We start from the raw sequence: 18,029 nt of genomic DNA, 5'->3' as shown, positions 1-18,029 counted from the left end.
CAGGCTCCGAGCTGTCAGCCCAGAGCCCGACGCGGGGCTTGAACTCACAAGCTATGAGATCATGACCTGAGCCAAAGTCAGATGCTGCACAGACTGAGCCACCGAGGTGCTCCCAACTTAATTTTTTTTTTTTAATTTTTTTTTTCAACGTTTATTTATTTTTGGGACAGAGAGAGACAGAGCATGAACGGGCGAGGGGCAGAGAGAGAGGGAGACACAGAATCGGAAACAGGCTCCAGGCTCTGAGCCATCAGCCCAGAGCCTGACGCGGGGCTCGAACTCACAGACTGCGAGATCGTGACCTGGCTGAAGTCGGACGCTTAACCGACTGCGCCACCCAGGCGCCCCCCCAACTTAATTTTTAATTTTTATTTTTTAAAAGACTTTATTATCGTTTATTTTTTAATTTACACCCAAGTTAGTTAGCATAGAGTGCAACAGTGATTTCAGGACTAGATGCCTTAGTGCCCCTTCCCCATTTAGCCCATCCCCCCTCCCGCAACCCCTCCAGCAACCCTCAGTTTGTTCTCCATGTATAAGAGTCTCTTCTGTTTTGTCCCCCTCCCTGGTTTTACATTCTTTTTGCTTCCCTTCCCTCGTGTTCATCTGTTCGGTGTCTTCAAGTCCTCATATGAGCGAAGTCATGTGGTATTTGATAAGACTTTATTTTTCTAGAGCGCTTTTCGCTGCACAGCAGAATTGAGTGGAGAATTCAGAGACCTCCCATCTCCCTCTGGACCCTGTGCAGGCCGCTTTGCCCACCATCAGGACCAGATTGGTACCTTTGTTACTACTGACAACCCTGCACGGACAGATCTTCATCACCCAGCGTCCGTAGTTTACCCTGGCGTTCGCTCCCGGCGGTGCGCGTTCTACGGGTTTGGACACGCGTGTAATGCCATGCATCCACCATTATAGTGTCACGCACGGTGTTTTCACTGCTCTGGAAATCCTCTGTGCTCTGCTTCCTCTCCCTCCATGCCACATGTGTTTTTGCAATACAATCTTTTTTTTATAATGAGAACTTTTTTTTTTTAACGTGTATTTATTTTTGAGACAGAGAGAGACAAAGCATGAACGGGGGAGGGTCAGAGAGAGGGAGACACAGAATCTGAAACGGGCTCCAGGCTCTGAGCTGTCAGCACAGAGCCTGACGCGGGGCTCGAACTCACGGACCGCAAGATCATGACCTGAGCCGAAGTCGGCCGCTTAACCGACTGAGCCACCCAGGCGCCCCACCGATTTTTTATAAAAAGTCCTAGATTTCTGACTTTGACAGTTTGCTACTTGTTGAAATTTTAGAAATAAATGAACTTTCAGGACGTAATTGGAAGATGAAATTCGGAATGAATGGGTAGGGAAGAGAAAAGGCTGTGGGCAAAGCCACGGTGGTGGGCTTGTGTAGACGTCGTTAGTTAAGGGCAGGTAGTTTCTGAAATTAAAAAGTAGTTTCTAAACAGGTTTCAAAGGATCTGAAATAAAAACAACGTTTGGGAAGCAGGAATCCATTAAAGGTTTTTGAACACAGGTGTAGCATGATTTAATTGGTATTTTAGGCAGAATCACTTGGGGTTTACTATGGACTGTTTACATATTTACTCTGTGCCAGCCCCATAGTAAAATAATTTGGGAAAATAACGATGAGTCACAACAGACATTATGTCTTTGGTAGGCAGTCTCTAAAATGGCTCTAATGACCCCCACTTCCTAGTATTCACACCCTTGGGTGTGGGCTGAACCCAGTGACTCAGTTTTAATAAACAGAAGATGACCAAAGTCAGGGAATGTCATTCCAAAGGTAAAGTGAGACTGGAAGTGATGAGACTTCCGTCTTGTTTACCCTCTGTTGCTCTTTCTCATGTGCTCGCTTGTTCTGAGGGAACGCGGCTGCCATATTGTGAGTTGCCCTATGGAGAAGCCCACCTGGCGGGAGCTGTGTCCTCGGCCCAACCGCCTATGAGGAATGAATCCATGTGAATGGGCCAGAAGTGGGTCCTTCCCCAGTTGAACTTTCACAGGAGGCTGCATCCCCAGCCAACGCTTCGATGGCGCCCTGAGCTGGATGCATCCCCTGACGCCACAGCCAGATTCTTGACTCCCTGCAATACCAGTTGCAATAATCACCATTTTTGAAGCTGCTGTGTTTGGGGATCGTTTGTTATGTGACGATACAGTCACTGTCCTCATGGAGCCTACGGTCTAGTGGGGGTGAAAGGTGATATGACGTCGCAGCCATGACAGGTGCGTCGGGAGAGAGCTGCGCGGACTTACAAGGCTACCCCATGGAGCAGACTGATGTTGTGGCCAAGGGGCCGGTGATGGCTCCACCGGGAAATGGCGGTTACGCTGGGATTTGAAGAAGACAGCGCTTTAACTTGGAGCCCTGGGATGGGAAGGGCATTTCTGGCAGGAGGAATATGAACACGCAAATGTCTCCCGAAAGAAGGAAGCCTAACGTGTGTGGAGGGCTGAAAAAATACTTGAGGCTGGAGCCCAGATATGGCTGGAGGAGGCAGCGAGGGTTAGATCTCCCAGCTTCTCACAGGTCATGTTAAGGAGTTTGGTCTTTCTTCTCGGCCCAAGGAGAAGGGTTCTAGCGGAGAAGCAGCATGCTCAGAGTTTCAATTTTATCTCTTTTTATTTTTATTTTTTTAATGTTCATATAATTTTGAGAGAGAGAGAGAGAGAGAGAGAGCGCAAGCTGGGTAGAGGCAGAGAGAGAGGGAGACACAGAATCCGAAGCCGGCTCCAGGCTCCAAGCCGTCAGCACAGAGCCCGACGCGGGGCTCGAACCCACGGGCCAGGAGATCATGACCTGAACTGAAGTCGGACACCCAACCAACTGAGCCACCCGGGTGGCCCTGAGATCTTCAATTTTAAAAGTCTACTCAGGCCGTGGAGTAGGGAGAGCGGATTGTGCAAGGGGATGAAAGCAGGGGACCAGTTTCGAGGGTCTCGCACTCGTCCAATCTAGATTGCCGGTGGGGAGCGCAGCCTGGTGGACGGTCCTGAGACATTTCTAGGCAGCAGAATTGGTAGGACCGGATGGTCTGGACGAGGGAGGGTGAGGAGGAAGACGTGGTCAAGACTGACTCATAATTTTTTTTAACCGGGGAAGCAGCAGAGGCTGGAAGAAGGGAGGAATTCAATTATCTAGGTAAGAGGTCATGCAGACGCCAAGGCATTGATAGTAGGACGGGCAGAAAGATTCCCCAGGGCGCTGCAGGAAAAAGAATCAATAGGTTTCAGTAGCTGATTGGCTGTAGGGTGAAAGCCTTGTGAGGAAAGGAAGGCTCCAGAAGGACATCGGCCCTAAGTGCTTTGGCTGATGCTGTGTGGCATAGGCAGAGTGAGATTAGCAACACACACTGCATGCAATACCCTCAAATCTGTCCATTTGTACGGAAGGGCGCAGGCCGGTGAATGGTTAGAAGGAGCAGCGCAAAAAGGGAATAATAAAACTTTTCGGCATCCACGAGGTATGATTATCAAAGCCCGAGGAAAACAATACTATTTTCACGGATCCACTAGGCATGCTCTGGGACTTAACTGCAGCCGTAGAAACTGACCTGGATGTGTCGATGGTGGGAGAGCATGTTCCTCCTTGACCAGGGTAGTTCTGGTTCTTAACTATGGAACCGTTAGCCCCAGCGTATCTGAGTGGAACGGAACGCTTTTGATTTGGGTGGGCTCATGCAGCAAGGACAAACTAGAGACACTTCCCTGTACAGACGATCAAAGAATATACATGCACACGCACACGCATTTAGTATATAATATATCAATACTTAATGTAACACATCTTTGCTGTTAATACATAACATTATATATAAATAAAGGACAGATGTCTGTACTATTTTAAATAAATTATATTAATTTATAATTTAATTTATTATTTAACTCGTACTGAAAATAAGAAATAAAAGTTTATTTAATTTTAATTTATATACCGATGCATTTATAAACGAAGGGTGTAATATGCATATTATATATGTCGTACATATATAATGTATGTATGTACATATGCATATGCATACTACGCATATGCATAGTATGTATAATATGCATATTATATATGTCATACATATATAATGTATGTACATATATAACTCCCTGAAATTGGAGTCTTCACCTCTTTAGTGATCATTCAGGCCCTTTGATGGCCGCGAGAAGGTTAGTGACATTTACTGCCGTTGTCAGGGGTCACGCTGTCAGACGTTGCAGCCTGGTGAATGATGTCATCCGCACACAAAAACATTCCATCTGGTCAAGATTAAGAATTTACAGGGATGCCTGGGTGGCTCAGTTGGTTAAGCGTCCGACTTTGGCTCAGGTCGCAATCTTGCAGTTTGTGAGTTCAGGCTCTGAACTGGTGGTGCGGAGCCTGCTTGGGATTCTCTCCCTCTCCCTCGGTCTCTCTGCCCTTTCCCCACTTGTGCGTGCTGTCTCTCAAAATAAGTGCATAAACTTTAAAAAAAGAATTCTTTTTAAAAATCTTTTTTAATGTTTATTTGTTTTTAAGACAGAGGGAGAGACAGAGTGCAAGCGGGGAAGGGGCAGAGAGAGGGGGAGACACAGAATCTGAAGCAGGCTCTAGGCTCCGAGCGGTCAGCACAGAGCCCGACGGGGCTCGAACTCACGAACTGTGAGATCATGACCTGAGCCAAAGTCAGATGCTGAACCGACTGAACCACCCAGGCGCCCCTAAAAAAATAATTCTTAAAAAAAAGATTAAGAATTTACATTCGGGGGGGGGGGGGTGGCGCCTGGGTGGCTCAGTTGGTTAGGTGGCCGACTTCAGCTCAGATCATGATCTTGTGAGTTCGAGCCCCACGTCGGGCTCTGTGCTGACAGCTCGGAGCCTGAGGCCTATTTTGGATTCTGTTGTCTCCCTCTCTCTCTGACCCTCCCCGCTCACACTCTGTGTCTGTCTCTCAAAAATAAATAAACATTAAAAAAAATTTTTTTTTTTTAATAAATAAATGAATAAAAAGAATTTACATCCGGGGCGCCTGCTTGTCTCCGTCAGTTAAGCGTCCTACTTCGGCTCAGGTCATGATCTTACGGTTGGTGAGTTCAAGTCGGGCTCTGTGCTGACAGCGCGGAGCCTGCTTTGGATTCTCTGCCTTCCTCTCTCTGCCCCCTCCCCCCAAATAAATCAACAAACATGAAAAAAAAGAAGAAGTTACATTCATGCACAGATACATTTAGGCATAGAGGGCCCTCTGCATTTCAAACTCACCCGGCTACATTGTTGTTCAAACTGATTAGGCTTGTAAATAGCTGGGCGACTTTAACAAACAGAGGCCCTTCCCCCTGTTTTTGAGACGGGAAAGACCACGCAGAACAGGAAGGCAATTGCAATCACCTTCCTGGTCTCTCTGCTTCCCTCTTGCCCTCCCACAATCCGCTTTGTGCAGGACAGTCAGGATGTGCTTTTCAGAAAATAAATCGCGTTCTGTCACTCTGTCTTCAACCCTTTTGTCCTTGTTTCCCGACTGACTTGAGACAAAATCCAAACTCCTTACGACAGCCTTGGGGTCTAGGTGAACGGGATCTCTGCCTGCCTCTCTCTTGCCTTGCTCCCCCCCTTGCTCACGATCAAACCACAGCGGCTTTACTTCTAAACCTGCACCATGCCAAACGTGGCTCTGCCACAGGGCCTTTGCCCTTGCTGTACTCTCTGCCAGGAACACGCTTTCCTTGGAGTTTCTCATGGCTGACTTCTTCTCCTCCTTCAAGTCTAGATCCAAATGGAGCCTCAGCTCTCCCCTCCTCCTCTGGCCCTGTCTCCCATTGTGCTGTATGACCCGATGGGCACTGTTCTCATTTTCTGAAATTATCTTACATGGTTGTATGTACTAACTAGTTTTTGGCTGTCTCTCTCGGTTGAGTGCCACCTCCATCAGGGCGGTGTCCCTTTCAGTGTCCTCCGTTGCCGTATCTCCAGATTCTCGCCACTTAGTAGGTCTCAAACACTTTTTTTTCCGAAGTGGATTCCTCGAATGGATTGGCCCAGCCACTCTGAATGCTTGAAGGCTAGTTTTGGGAGCATCGCAGTGACCATTCTCCTAGCTAAAGCTTTTAACATATTCCAAGTCGTTGCTACAGGCAGAAACCCCTCGGTGACCGTGGTGACCGCCAACCTAGCCCATGAGTCAATGCAGCGATTAGTTACACATTCTAGTGAGGTATAGTCTTGGTCATCCAGCTCCTCCCGAGGCTTAAGTTAGCTATTTCAAAAATAGATTTATTGAGATACAATCCACATACCATACAACTCACCTACTGAAAATACAGATGCAGTTTAATGGCTTTTCGTATATTCACAGCCTTGTGCAACTGTCACCGCTGTCTAGTTCCGGAACATTTTCATCACCCTCTTACTTATTCGAAATCGCCTCCCATGTCCTCCAACCCTACCGCCCCCTAATCCTAGGGAACCACTCATCTACTTTCTGTCTTTCTGGATTTACCCATTCTGCACATTTCACAATTATCCAATATATGATCCTTTGTGACCGGCTGCTTTTACTTAGCATAACGTTTTCAAGGGCCCTCCGTGCGGTAGAAGGCATCCAAAGCATTTTTTTTTTAATTGCCGCATATTCGATTTGACTTCTCCGTTCATCTGCCGATGGATGTGAGGCTTATTTCCACTTCAGGAAGTGGGGATCCCCGCTAGACAAAAACCTGATTGTGGTCATGTGAATGGAGGGTTGATGATATAACAAAGTGTTTCCCTGTTTGTGGTCTGGGAGAGGACTTCAGTGGTACAGGGACAAGGCATTAATCACACAGAGTCCCAAAGTGAGAACATAATACCCTCTTCATTGTCTAGTCCCTCCTTATGATTAGTCAAAGAAGAAAGTCTCAGCGTGACGCTAATATGTCTTTAACACCTCTCTAACACTTGCAAATCTCCCTTTGGAACTGAGAGCAGGTCACGGGCTCATCCGAGAGCCAAGCCGGCAGCAGGCAATGCTACATGGCGAGAATTTAGCATAAATAAATAAATAAATAAATAAAGTATTTAAATGATTACCTTCTATTTATGGAATATGATTTGATTTTTCATTGATGGCAGTGGTACAGAGTGTCCTTCTAAAAATGTATTTAAAGTGGGAAAGTATTTTTAAACGTAAACAATGGGGGCGCCTGGGTGGCTCTGTCATCAGTTAAGCGTCTGACTCTCCATTTGGGCTCAGGTTGTGATCTCACAGTTCATGAGTTCGAGCCCCGCGCCGGGCTCCGTGCTGACAGCTCGGAGCCTGGAGCCTGCTTCCGATTCTGTGTCTCCCTCTCTCTCTGCCCCTCCCCCGCTCACGCCCCCCACCCCCCCCCAAATAAATAAACATTAAAAAAATTTTTTTAATCTCTTTACTGACCGCTTGGAGCCTGGGCCTGCTTCATATTCTGTGTCTACCTCTCTCTGCCGCTCTCCTGCTCATGCTCTGTCTGTCTGTCTCTCTCTCTCGCAAAAATAAATAAATTAAAAACAAAATCTCTTTAGTGTGGCAATCACAGTTTTAAGATTTTTACACCCATCAACTTTGCTCCACACTGAGGTAACGGATGCACAGAGAGGCTAAGCAACTTGCTCAGGGTCACAGAGCTAGGAAGTGTCCGGGCTGTGACACGTACCCAGGCAATCAGTACTGCCCACCCCCCGCCCCTGTTAGGAAAGTGGCCTGGGGATGCCTGAAGCTTGGAGAGTCCAAGGTGGTACGTTTGGGAGCACCGCCCGCTCGCCAGGACTCTTGAACTGCCTTTTCCCCGCCCCCTTCCACGGAGTGGGTCCCAGCCACGAACTTGAACTGAAGGACCATGCTCCTCCAGCTAATGTCGAGGGAACAAAGGCAAGACTTGACCCAGGCAGGGCGAATCCAGCTGTTCCCTGAGAATAAGCCGTCAGTCTCCGCGGCGGAGCTCGTATTGCAAGAGATGTGGGGTCCCCAGTGGCACTGAAATGTGTCAGACGGAGAGCCTCGGACACCTATGTTTTCTGCAGACCAGTCTAGAAAGAGAACGAAGATGCGCAGAGAGAGGCAGAGTTCAGGGGTGGGGTCTCCCTGTGCTCCTAGCGGTTTCCACTTCCGGATGGACTCCAAGTCAGGCGGTACCCAAGCCTTTCGCTCTGGACTGATCTCCTGCTTTCTGAGATAAATGTCCATTGTGACCTAAGCCAGCTAGGTTGGGTTTGTGCCCCACCCCCCCCGCTTTTTTTAAATGAAAACATTTTTTTAAATTTTTTTAAATTTTTATTTATTTTTGAGAGAGAGAGCATGAGTTGGGGAGACGCAGAGAGAGAGGGAGACACAGAATCCGAAGCAGGCTCCAGGCTCCCAGCTGTCAGCACAGAGCCCCATGCAGGGCTCGATCTCACGAACCTCGAGATCATGACCTGAGCCGAAGTCAGACGCTTAACCAACTGAGCCATTCAGGTGCCCCATTAAATGAAAACAATTTTTTTTAATCTTTTTTTTTTTTTAATGTTTATTTATTTCTGAGACAGAGAGAGACAGAGCATGAACAGGGGAGGGTCAGAGAGAGGGGGAGACACAGAATCTGAAACAGGCTCCAGGCTCTGAGCCGTCAGCACAGAGCCTGACGTGGGGCTTGAACTCACGGACAGTGAGATCATGCCCTGAGCCGAAGTCAGCCGCTTAACCGACTGAGCCACCCAGGTGCCCCAATGAAAACCATTTTTAAAAAGAAATGGAAACTATGTGGAAGCAATAGGGGGAAGGCAGGGGGACTCCAGATCTACAGGAAGAGCTTTCAGGAAATGAGAGGAGTATCCTCAAGAGTATTCATTCTTCCATGAGTTCATCTCAGCTAGCATACATCGAGCACCCCGTGTAGCCCAGAACTCTTCCTGGCCCCTGCAACACAGGGGTGAATGTGATACGAAGGCTTCAACTCGGGGCGCCTGGGTGGTTCAGTCGGTTGAGGGTCCTGCTCTTGATTTAGACTCAGGTCGTGATCTCACAGTCTGTGAGATCGAGCCTCGCATCGGCCTCTGTGCTGACAGTGCAGAGCCTGCTTGGGATTCTCTGTCTCCCTCTCTCTCTGCTCCTCCCTCCCTCTCTTTCAAAACAAACAAATACACATTTAAGAAAGAAGAAGAAGATGGGGCCCCTGGGTGGCTCAGTCGGTTCGGTGTCCGACTTTGGCTCAGGCTCAGGGCATGATCTCTGGGTTCGTGAGTTCGAGCCCCGCGTCGGGCTCTGTGCTGACAGCTGGGAGCCTGGAGCCTGCTTCCGATTCTGTGTCTCCCTCTCTCTCTGCCCCCCTACCACTCATACTCTGTCTTTCAAAAAAATAAATAAATGTTAAAAAAAATTTAAAGGTTTGTAGTGCTTATTACTTGTCAGGCATTGTACTAAAAGTTTTACTTTTCACCGTCTCAGTTGAACCTCACAACATGTCTGTGAGGCAGATACAATTACTACCTATATATTTCAGATGAATTATCCGGTTAAAGAAAAAGCCCAGATGGAAATTAGAGTCTGACTAGAACTATACAACGAGAACGGAGGGCTCTACATGAAAACCCGTGGGTTGAGGGCAGAGCAGGATGCAGAAGGAAATACGTAGCTTTAAGATGCATTTTCTTTTTTTTTTTTTTTTAATTTTTTTTTTCAACGTTTATTTATTTTTGGGACAGAGAGAGACAGAGCATGAACGGGGATGGGGCAGAGAGAGAGGGAGACACAGAATCGGAAACAGGCTCCAGGCTCCGAGCCATCAGCCCAGAGCCCGACGCGGGGCTCGAACTCACAGACCGCGAGATCGTGACCTGGCTGAAGTCGGACGCTTAACCGACTGCGCCACCCAGGCGCCCCTAAGATGCATTTTCAAGGGGAAAAAAGATTGGCAACAAACATATTAACTGAAGAAACTTGGAAAGAGTAACAAAATAATTTCAAAGAATGAAAGACAGGAATGGGCAAAGTTAAAGGTAAAAATTGATAAAATAGAAACCAAAAAGGTCGGGGGGCGGAGGCTTGATCATTTCACAGATGAGGAGGCTGAAGTGTGAAAAGGTGAAAATAATGTGTCCAAACCTGACAGTTAGCAAGGGGCAGAAGAATTGGGACTTGAATCTGGATCTCTTTAGATTCTAGAGCCTGATTCCTTCCTTCCTTCCTTCCTTCCTTCCTTCCTTCCTTCCTTCCTTCCTTCTCTCCTTCCTTCCTTCCTTCCTTCCTTCCTTCCTTCCTTCCTTCCTTCTCTCCTTCCTTCCGTCCACCCTCCCTCCCTCCCTCTCTCTCTCCTTTCCTTCCTTCCTTTCAAGATTTTAATTTTTTTAATGTTTATTTATTTATTTATTTATTTTGAGAGAGAGAGGGAGAGAGAGAGTGCCAGCTTGGGAAAGGGCAGAGAGAGAATCTTAAGCATGGGATGGGAGCTCGATCCCATGAACTGTGAGATCATGACCTGAGCCGAAATCAAGAGTTGGACACTCAACTGACCGAGCCAACCAGGCACCCCAAGATTTTAAATTTTAAAATAGTCTCTACACCCAACGTGGGGCTTGAGCCCACAATCCCAAGATCAAGAGTCACACACTCCTCTGACCGGAGCCAGCCAGGCACCCCCAGGGCCTAATTTCTTAACTACAGAAGGTTTGGCCTCTAAGGGCTCTCAAATGCTAACCATTCATCTTTCTTACAACTTTTTCTTTTGTTAATTTAATTTAAATTTATTATAATTTATTTTTATTTATTTATTTATTTTTTTAAATTTTTTTTTTCAACGTTTATATATTTTTGGGACAGAGAGAGACAGAGCATGAACGGGGGAGGGGCAGCGAGAGAAGGAGACACAGAATCGGAAACAGGCTCCAGGCTCCGAGCCATCAGCTCAGAGCCTGACGCGGGGCTCGAACTCACGGACCGCGAGATCGTGACCTGGCTGAAGTCGGACGCTCAACCGACTGCGCCACCCAGGCGCCCCTAATTTATTTATTTTTAAATCCACATCCAATTAGTTAGCATATAGTGCAACAATGATTTCGGGAGTAGATTCCTTAACGCCCTTTACCTATTTCGCCCATCACCCCTCCCACAACCTCCAGTAACCCTCTGTTCGTTCTCTATATTTGAGTCTCTTCTGTTTCGTCCCCCTCCCTGTTTTTATATTATTTTTGCTTCCCTTCCCTTATGTTCATCTGTTCTGTGTCTTAAAGTCCTCGTATGAGTGAAGTCATATGATTTTTGTCTTTCTCTGACTAATTTCACTTAGCATAATACCCTCCAGTTCCATCGACGTAGTTGCAAATGGCAAGATTTCATTCTTTTTGATTGCCGAGTAACACTCCATTGTATATATATATACCACATCTTCTTTATCCATTCACCCATCGATGGACATTTGCGCTCTTTCCATACTTTGGCTATTGTTGATGGTGCTGCTATAAACATGGGGGTGCATGTGCCCCTTCAAAACAGCACACCTGTATCCTTTGGATAAATACCTAGTAGTGCAATTGCTGGGTCGTAAGGTAGTTCAATTTTTAATTTTTTGAGGAACCCCCATATTGTTTTCCAGAGCGGCCGCACCAGTTTGCATTCCCACCAACAACACAAAACAGATCCTCTCTCTCCGCATCCTCGCCAACATCTGTTGTTGCCTCAGTTGTTAATGTGAGTCATTCTGACAGGTGTGAGGTGCTATCTCATGGTGGTTTTGATTTGTATTTCCCCGATGATGAGTGATGTTGAGCATTTCTTCACATGTCGGTTGGCCATCTGGATGTCTTCTTTGGAGAAGTGTCTATTCATGTCTTTTGCCTATTTCTTCACTGGATTACTTATTTTTTGGGTGTCGAGTCTGATAAGTACTTTATAGATTTTGGATGCTCACCCTTTATCTGATATGTCATTTGCAAACATCTTCTCCCATTCCGTCGGTTGCCTTTTAGTTTTGCCGATCATTTCCTTTGCTGTACAGAAGCTTTTTATTTTGATGAGGTCCCAGTAGTTCATTTTTGCTTTTGTTTCCCTTGCCTCCGGAGACATGTTGAGTAAGAAGTTGCTGAGACTGAGGTCAAAGAGGTTTTTTGCCTGCTTTCTCACCTTTGGCATTTTGATGGCTTCTTATTTTACGTTTAGGTTTAGGTCTTTCATCCATTTTGAGTGTATTTTTGTGTCTGGGGTAAGAATGGGGTCCAGGTTCATTGTTCGGCATGTCACTGTCCAGTTTTCCCAGCATCACTTGCTGAAGAGGCTGTCTCTATTCCATTGGATATTCTTGCCTGCTTTGTCAAAGATGAGTTGGCCATACGTTTGTGGGGCCATTTCTGGGTTCTCTATTCTGTTCCGTTGATCTGAGTGTCTGTTCTTGTGCCAGTCCCATACCGTCTTGGTGATTACTGCTTTGTAGCACAGCTTGAAGCCCGGAATTGTGATGCCTCCAGATCTGGTTTTCTTTTTCAAGATTGCTTCGGCTATTCGGGGTCTTTCTGGTTCCATATACATTTTAGGATTGTTTGTCCTAGCTCTGTGAAGGATGCTGGTGTCATTTTGATAGGGAGTGCTGTCTTTGTTATGACTTTGACAGAAAATGCACTCTGTTTGCCTCTAGAGGGCTGCTTCTGCCAACCTACTACCTGTGAAGTGACCATGAAGCTGGGGGTCCCAGGGAGGGGAATTCGCTCTGTTCAGCCAGCCTCACCTGGCGAAGTACCCAGAGGAGAACCTGAAGGACTCTACTGACATTTCTGCATATGAAGGAGCGACTTTGGCCCTTTCGTTGCATCCTGAACTCACAGGGTGACCAGCTGGTTCCGACTGGCCCAGGACTTCCCCAGTTTCAGCACTAAAATTTCCACGTCCCGGGAAACCCCTCAGTCCTTAGCAAGCTGGGATGGTTGGTCCCCTTAGCAGATTGCCCCCCAGGGCTTGGGGATTCCAGAACCTTCTGAGGGTAGAGGCCTGAGAATCTAGGCCAGTGGTCTTCAAGAGCAGACTATGTATGTGGCTGAAAATCGGGGCGTAGTGAGAAAAGGGGTTTCTGAGTTGAACAGACATCTGACTTCCCATCTGTCCCTGTGCAAGAAGCCAGCACCACAGTTCAGTTTTCTTATGTATAAAATGGAGATAATTAAAGGAAATGGTACACGCACCCCTCCCCCCCGCACCTGGTAACTGCGTGATAAATTTTAGTTCCCTCTTTTTAGACTGTGATTGAAAATCACTATAAGAAGTGGGCATAGAGAGCAATTCTGCACATGTAGAAATTGCTTTTCAGAATATTTTCCCATGATGACGCCACTGTAAAATATCTCCTGGGAAGTGTCTTTTAGAATTTAGCATCTGACAAATAAAGTCTTTCCCTGCCCCCCCCCCCCCGGGCTCCGACTTTGTTCTTTTTTTTGTTTTGTTTTGTTTTGTTTTATTTTTATTTTTATTTTTATTTTTTTTTACCAGATTTCTCCTCTTTATGGCCGGGCTGTTAGAAATCTCAGGGTCATATGCTGAAAATGTACGTAATTATTTCACTTTAAAAAATTATTTACTTATTTTTTAATGTTTTATTTATTTTTGAGAGACAGAGAGAGACAGAGCGTGAGCAGGGGAGGAGCAGAGCGAGAGGGAGACACAGAATCCGAAGCAGGTTTCAGGCTCTGAGCTGTCGGCACAGAGCCCAATATGGGACTTGAACCCACAAACTGAAATCATGAGCTGAACCGAAGTCGGATGCTTAACCAACTGAGCCATCTGGGTTCCCTTGAAAATGTAATCATTTTAAAAGCCACTGACTCTTGGGGCACCTGGATGGCTCAGTCGGTGGAGAATGCGACTCTTGATCTCGGGGTCATGAGTTCAAGCTCCATGTTGGGTGTTAGAGATTCCTTAAAAAGAAAACCTTTTCTCCAGAAACCAGTCCATAGACCTGCATGGCACCGTGGGACAGTGTGAAAATCGTTAGGCTAGATAAGCATCACAGATTCTGCATCCTTCGCAGTACAGCAAAGCTTTGCCGCCTTAGTCTCTCAGACTTCTGTTTGTAGACACAACACCACATTATCAACAGTGGCTCAAATTTTATTGGCCTAGTCAGCCACCATTTTAATCAAGGATCTGGGAACCTTTTCCAAATGAATTTTTGTGGCCATCCAGAAATAAGTCACATTTGATAATTACATGGGTATTCCATTAAAAATTTTTTTTTAAATGTTTATTTATTTTTGAGAGAGACAGAGCGTGAGCAGGGGAGGGGCAGAAAGAGAGGGAGACACAGAATCCGAGGCAGGCTCCAGGCTCTGAGCTGTCAGCACAGGGCTTGACGTGGGGCTCGAACTCGGGAACCGTGAGATCGTGACTGGAGCCGAAGTCGGAGGCTTAACAGACTGAGTCACCCAGGCGCCTCGATGAGTATTCCACTTTTAAATAATAAATCAGATTACTATGCATATACACTTAACAATACTGTATTATATATTTGAAAGTTGTTAACGGTGGATCTCTGAAGTTCTTATCGCAAGAAAAAAAAGCTCACCATGTGAGGTGATGGTAAACTCATCGTGGTAATCATTTTGCAATACATACGTGTGTCAAATCATTATGTTGTACGCCTCCTGTTACGTGCCCGTTATATCTCAATAAAATTGGAAAAGATAACAATAAAAAAAAGAAAACCTTAAAAAAAAAAGCGACTCTTAAGTAGTCTGTCCTCCTTTGAATGGACTCAATCCACTGACTTGTTCTTATTGGACACGTACTATTGAGTTTTAAAAACGATTTATTTTCAAGTTTATTTATTTTGAGAGAGACAGAGAGAGTGCGAGCAGAGGGAGAGGGAGAATCCCAAGCAGGTTCTGTAGTGTCAACGCAGAGCCCGTTACGGGGTTCGGACTCACCAAACTATGAGATCATAATGTGAGCTGAAATCAAGAGTCAGACACTTAACCGACTGAGCCACCTGGGCACCCCTCCCCAAAGTCATTCTAAGCTGAAGGTGATGCCGGGGATATATCTTATAAAGAGATAAGGAAAGTGAGGCCCAGAGAGCTTACGACACTTGTCTAAGGTCACAAAGTCGGTAGTCTGGCCCAGAGCCCAGACTCTCAACCACGACCCCTACCTGTCTGCAATGCCACACACCTGTGACATCATCCCCAGGTCTCCTGAGCACACCCAGTGGGACCGGCTTTCCTGGGAATCATTGATGCCATGGCTTGCCAAGCAGATATTATTCAACACATTCGAACCAACTTGTAGGAGTCAAATTCCTCGGGCTCACTCTCTTTTCTTTTCTTTATATATATTTCAGTAATCTCTACACCCAACGTGGGGCTCAAACTCATGACCTCGAGATCAAGAGTCACGTGCTCTTTTGACTGAGCCAGCCAGGCACGCCCTTGGGCTTTCTTTCTTTCTTTTTTTTTTTTTTTTAATTTTTTTTTTTTTCAACGTTTATTTATTTTTGGGACAGAGAGAGACAGAGCATGAACGGGGGAGGGGCAGAGAGAGAGGGAGACACAGAATCGGAAACAGGCTCCAGGCTCCGAGCCATCAGCCCAGAGCCTGACTCGGGGCTCGAACTCACGGACCGCGAGATCGTGACCTGGCTGAAGTTGGACGCTTAACCGACTGCGCCACCCAGGCGCCCCACTTTCTTTAATGTTTATTTATATTTGAGAGAGAGAGAGAGAGAGAGAGCGCGCATGAGCGGGGGAGGGGGAGAGAGAGGGAGACACAGAATCCGAAGCAGGCTCCAGGCCCTGAGCTGTCAGCACAGACCCCGGCCCGGTGCGGGGCTTGAACTCACAACCGTGAGATCATGACCTGAGCCGAAGTCGGACGCTCAACCGATTGAGCCACCCGGGCGCTCCAGGCTTGCTTTCTTGACAAAAGAGCAGGTCTTTGGATACAACAGCTGACAGTAAGTAATACAATTTTAGGTGAAATTTGAGATTCACAGAACGGAAGGTAAGCAGAAGCAACATAAAATGTCCTGATATTATGGGTATCACCTGATTTTATACAGAACGCCAGGAGATTCAATTTCTATAGCATCTTTTTTAAAAAATGTTTTCTTTTATTATGGTAAAATATACATAACATAAAGTTAGCCACGTTAACCATTTTTGAACGTACAATTCAGTCCCGTTGATGCCATTAACAATGCTGTGCAACCATCACCCCTCTTTCCAGAAGTTTTCATTACCCCGGACAGAAACTCTGTTCTCATTAAACAATAATTCCCCATTCCCACAGCTACTTTCTGTTTCTATGAATTTGACTAGTCTAGGTATTTCCTGTAAGTAGAACCGTGCCATTTTTGTCCTTTTGGGTCTGGTTTCTTTCGCTTAGCTTAATGTTTTCAAGGTTCATCCACAATGTAGCATGTATGAGAGCTTTATTCCTTTTTAAGGCTGGCCACTATTCTATTGTATGCACACACCCCATTTTGTTTGTCCATCCTTCTGTGGATGGACACTTATGTTGCTTCTACCTTCTGGTGGTCGTGCTGTAATGCACAAGGAGGTCTGAGTACTTGTTTTCAATTCTTTTGGGTTCCATCTAGGAACAGACTTGCTGTTCGCTTGGTAATTCCATGTTGAACTTTTTGGAGAACTCCTTGATTCGGTTTTTGAACAGAATGTTTCCCAAAAGGAGAACAGGTAGACAAAGAAAAAGAAACCACACCTAAACCTCAGAGCCCCGGCTCAGAAGAGGTGTTTTGCACTGATTATGTTTCCCCCCCGCTTCCTATCAAGCATTCCATCTGTAATTCTGCTAGTTCACATTCAGAAAGAGAGACTTAGAAAAATAGGGTTTGGGGTTTTCTTTTAAGGCAAGCCTTTTCTTCAGAAGTCCTGATAAAATAAAACTTCTCTAGAACTTGAAACTATTTGAAAACCGTGCTTGATCTTCAAGCCAAAATAAGTCTCTTTTTCTGAGCCTACCTTGGTTTTACTGTTTGAGGTTGCCCGTGAATAATTGCACACAGCACGACCAGCATGAGGCAAACTGTATCGATACATTTTTTTCCCTCAAAGGTGTGTTTCCTTGGATTTGCGATCTTCCTGGTCGGATCACAGTTAGTAAGTCGATCTTCCTCGTTGAGACCTCACTTTCTAAGCAGGCAAGGTACCTACTATCTCAGACATGCAACATTTGATGTCACTTGTGTGACTTTTCTAAGACTGAAACTCGGCCACCAAGGTATAGTCAATGGAGGATAAAATTCTCTAGGAAAGTCAAAATATTTCAGGAATCTTAAATATTCTATTTGCACAGACAGTAAAGTATGCTCTCAATCCATGGAACCAGACCGTGTGGTAAACACCACTCCTCGAGGAGGAAAAGAAAAAAGAAAAAAAATCCACCCTGCCTCTATACTTGGTACACTTTGCTCTACGTACATTCTTGGACTGAGAGTTCCCCTCTACCGGTTCTGAGAAGCAATTTGTTATTTTTCTCTAAACCCTTCAGGGATGGCCAGACTTTCTTACTAGTTGAATCTAGTAAAATGCTGCAAGAATGTGCTTGCGTGCTATTGAATCCCTCACTGGGAGCCCAGCTAGGGTTTCTTGCCAGAGGTAGAAATTGCCTCTTTCACAAATTCCCCTTCCTGAGCAAACGATGATAACCCACACTGGGGGCCACTAACACCCTATCAGTGTATTTTTAAACAAGAGAAAAGGGCTCCACCTTGTATCATAAATTACAGTAACATCATCGCTAACCACAGACGTGCAGTTCCTGTGAGCAGAAACGAGTCTATTTCGGAATCTGGGGGATAAGCAGAAACTTTCTAATACAAGTACGGTGGCAGGCAGGCTGGTAGGGCATCTGGGGCGGGAGGAACCTTGGGTTGTCAGTTGCCACGGTGGAAATGCACCCACCAGGCCTGATTTCCGGCTTCCACCTGATGTCCCCAAACTCAGAGTCAGGAAGACACGTGTGGATCAGAGCCAGCACAGGGGAGCAAGACTACTATGCTCTCCCACTCTCCTTCGACTCAAGACCCAGGGGCCGAAATCTCCCGAAGCAGCGACATCCCGTTTTTCT

The 18,029-nt window shown here is 46.1% G+C and overlaps 1 long non-coding RNA gene across 1 annotated transcript in view; it reads left to right on the top strand.

Annotated features, from left to right (window-relative positions):
* Positions 1 to 13,321, top strand: part of LOC124503477 (uncharacterized) — a 58,284-nt gene extending 44,963 nt beyond the window's left edge. The window contains exon 3 of the long non-coding RNA XR_006960183.1: positions 12,592 to 13,321. This is a non-coding gene — a long non-coding RNA (uncharacterized LOC124503477). The remainder of the gene's footprint in view (positions 1 to 12,591) is intronic.
* The last annotated feature ends 4,708 nt before the right edge of the window (positions 13,322 to 18,029 follow it).

Source organism: Lynx rufus, unplaced genomic scaffold (assembly GCF_022079265.1).
Source record: "Lynx rufus isolate CCGP_SWC_20201006 ecotype Redwood Valley unplaced genomic scaffold, mLynRuf1.p SCAF_8, whole genome shotgun sequence".
Classification (NCBI taxonomy): Eukaryota; Metazoa; Chordata; class Mammalia; order Carnivora; family Felidae; genus Lynx; species Lynx rufus.
The sequence above is the reverse complement of the archived record's forward strand: the minus strand, read 5'-3'. Positions and strand labels throughout refer to the sequence as shown.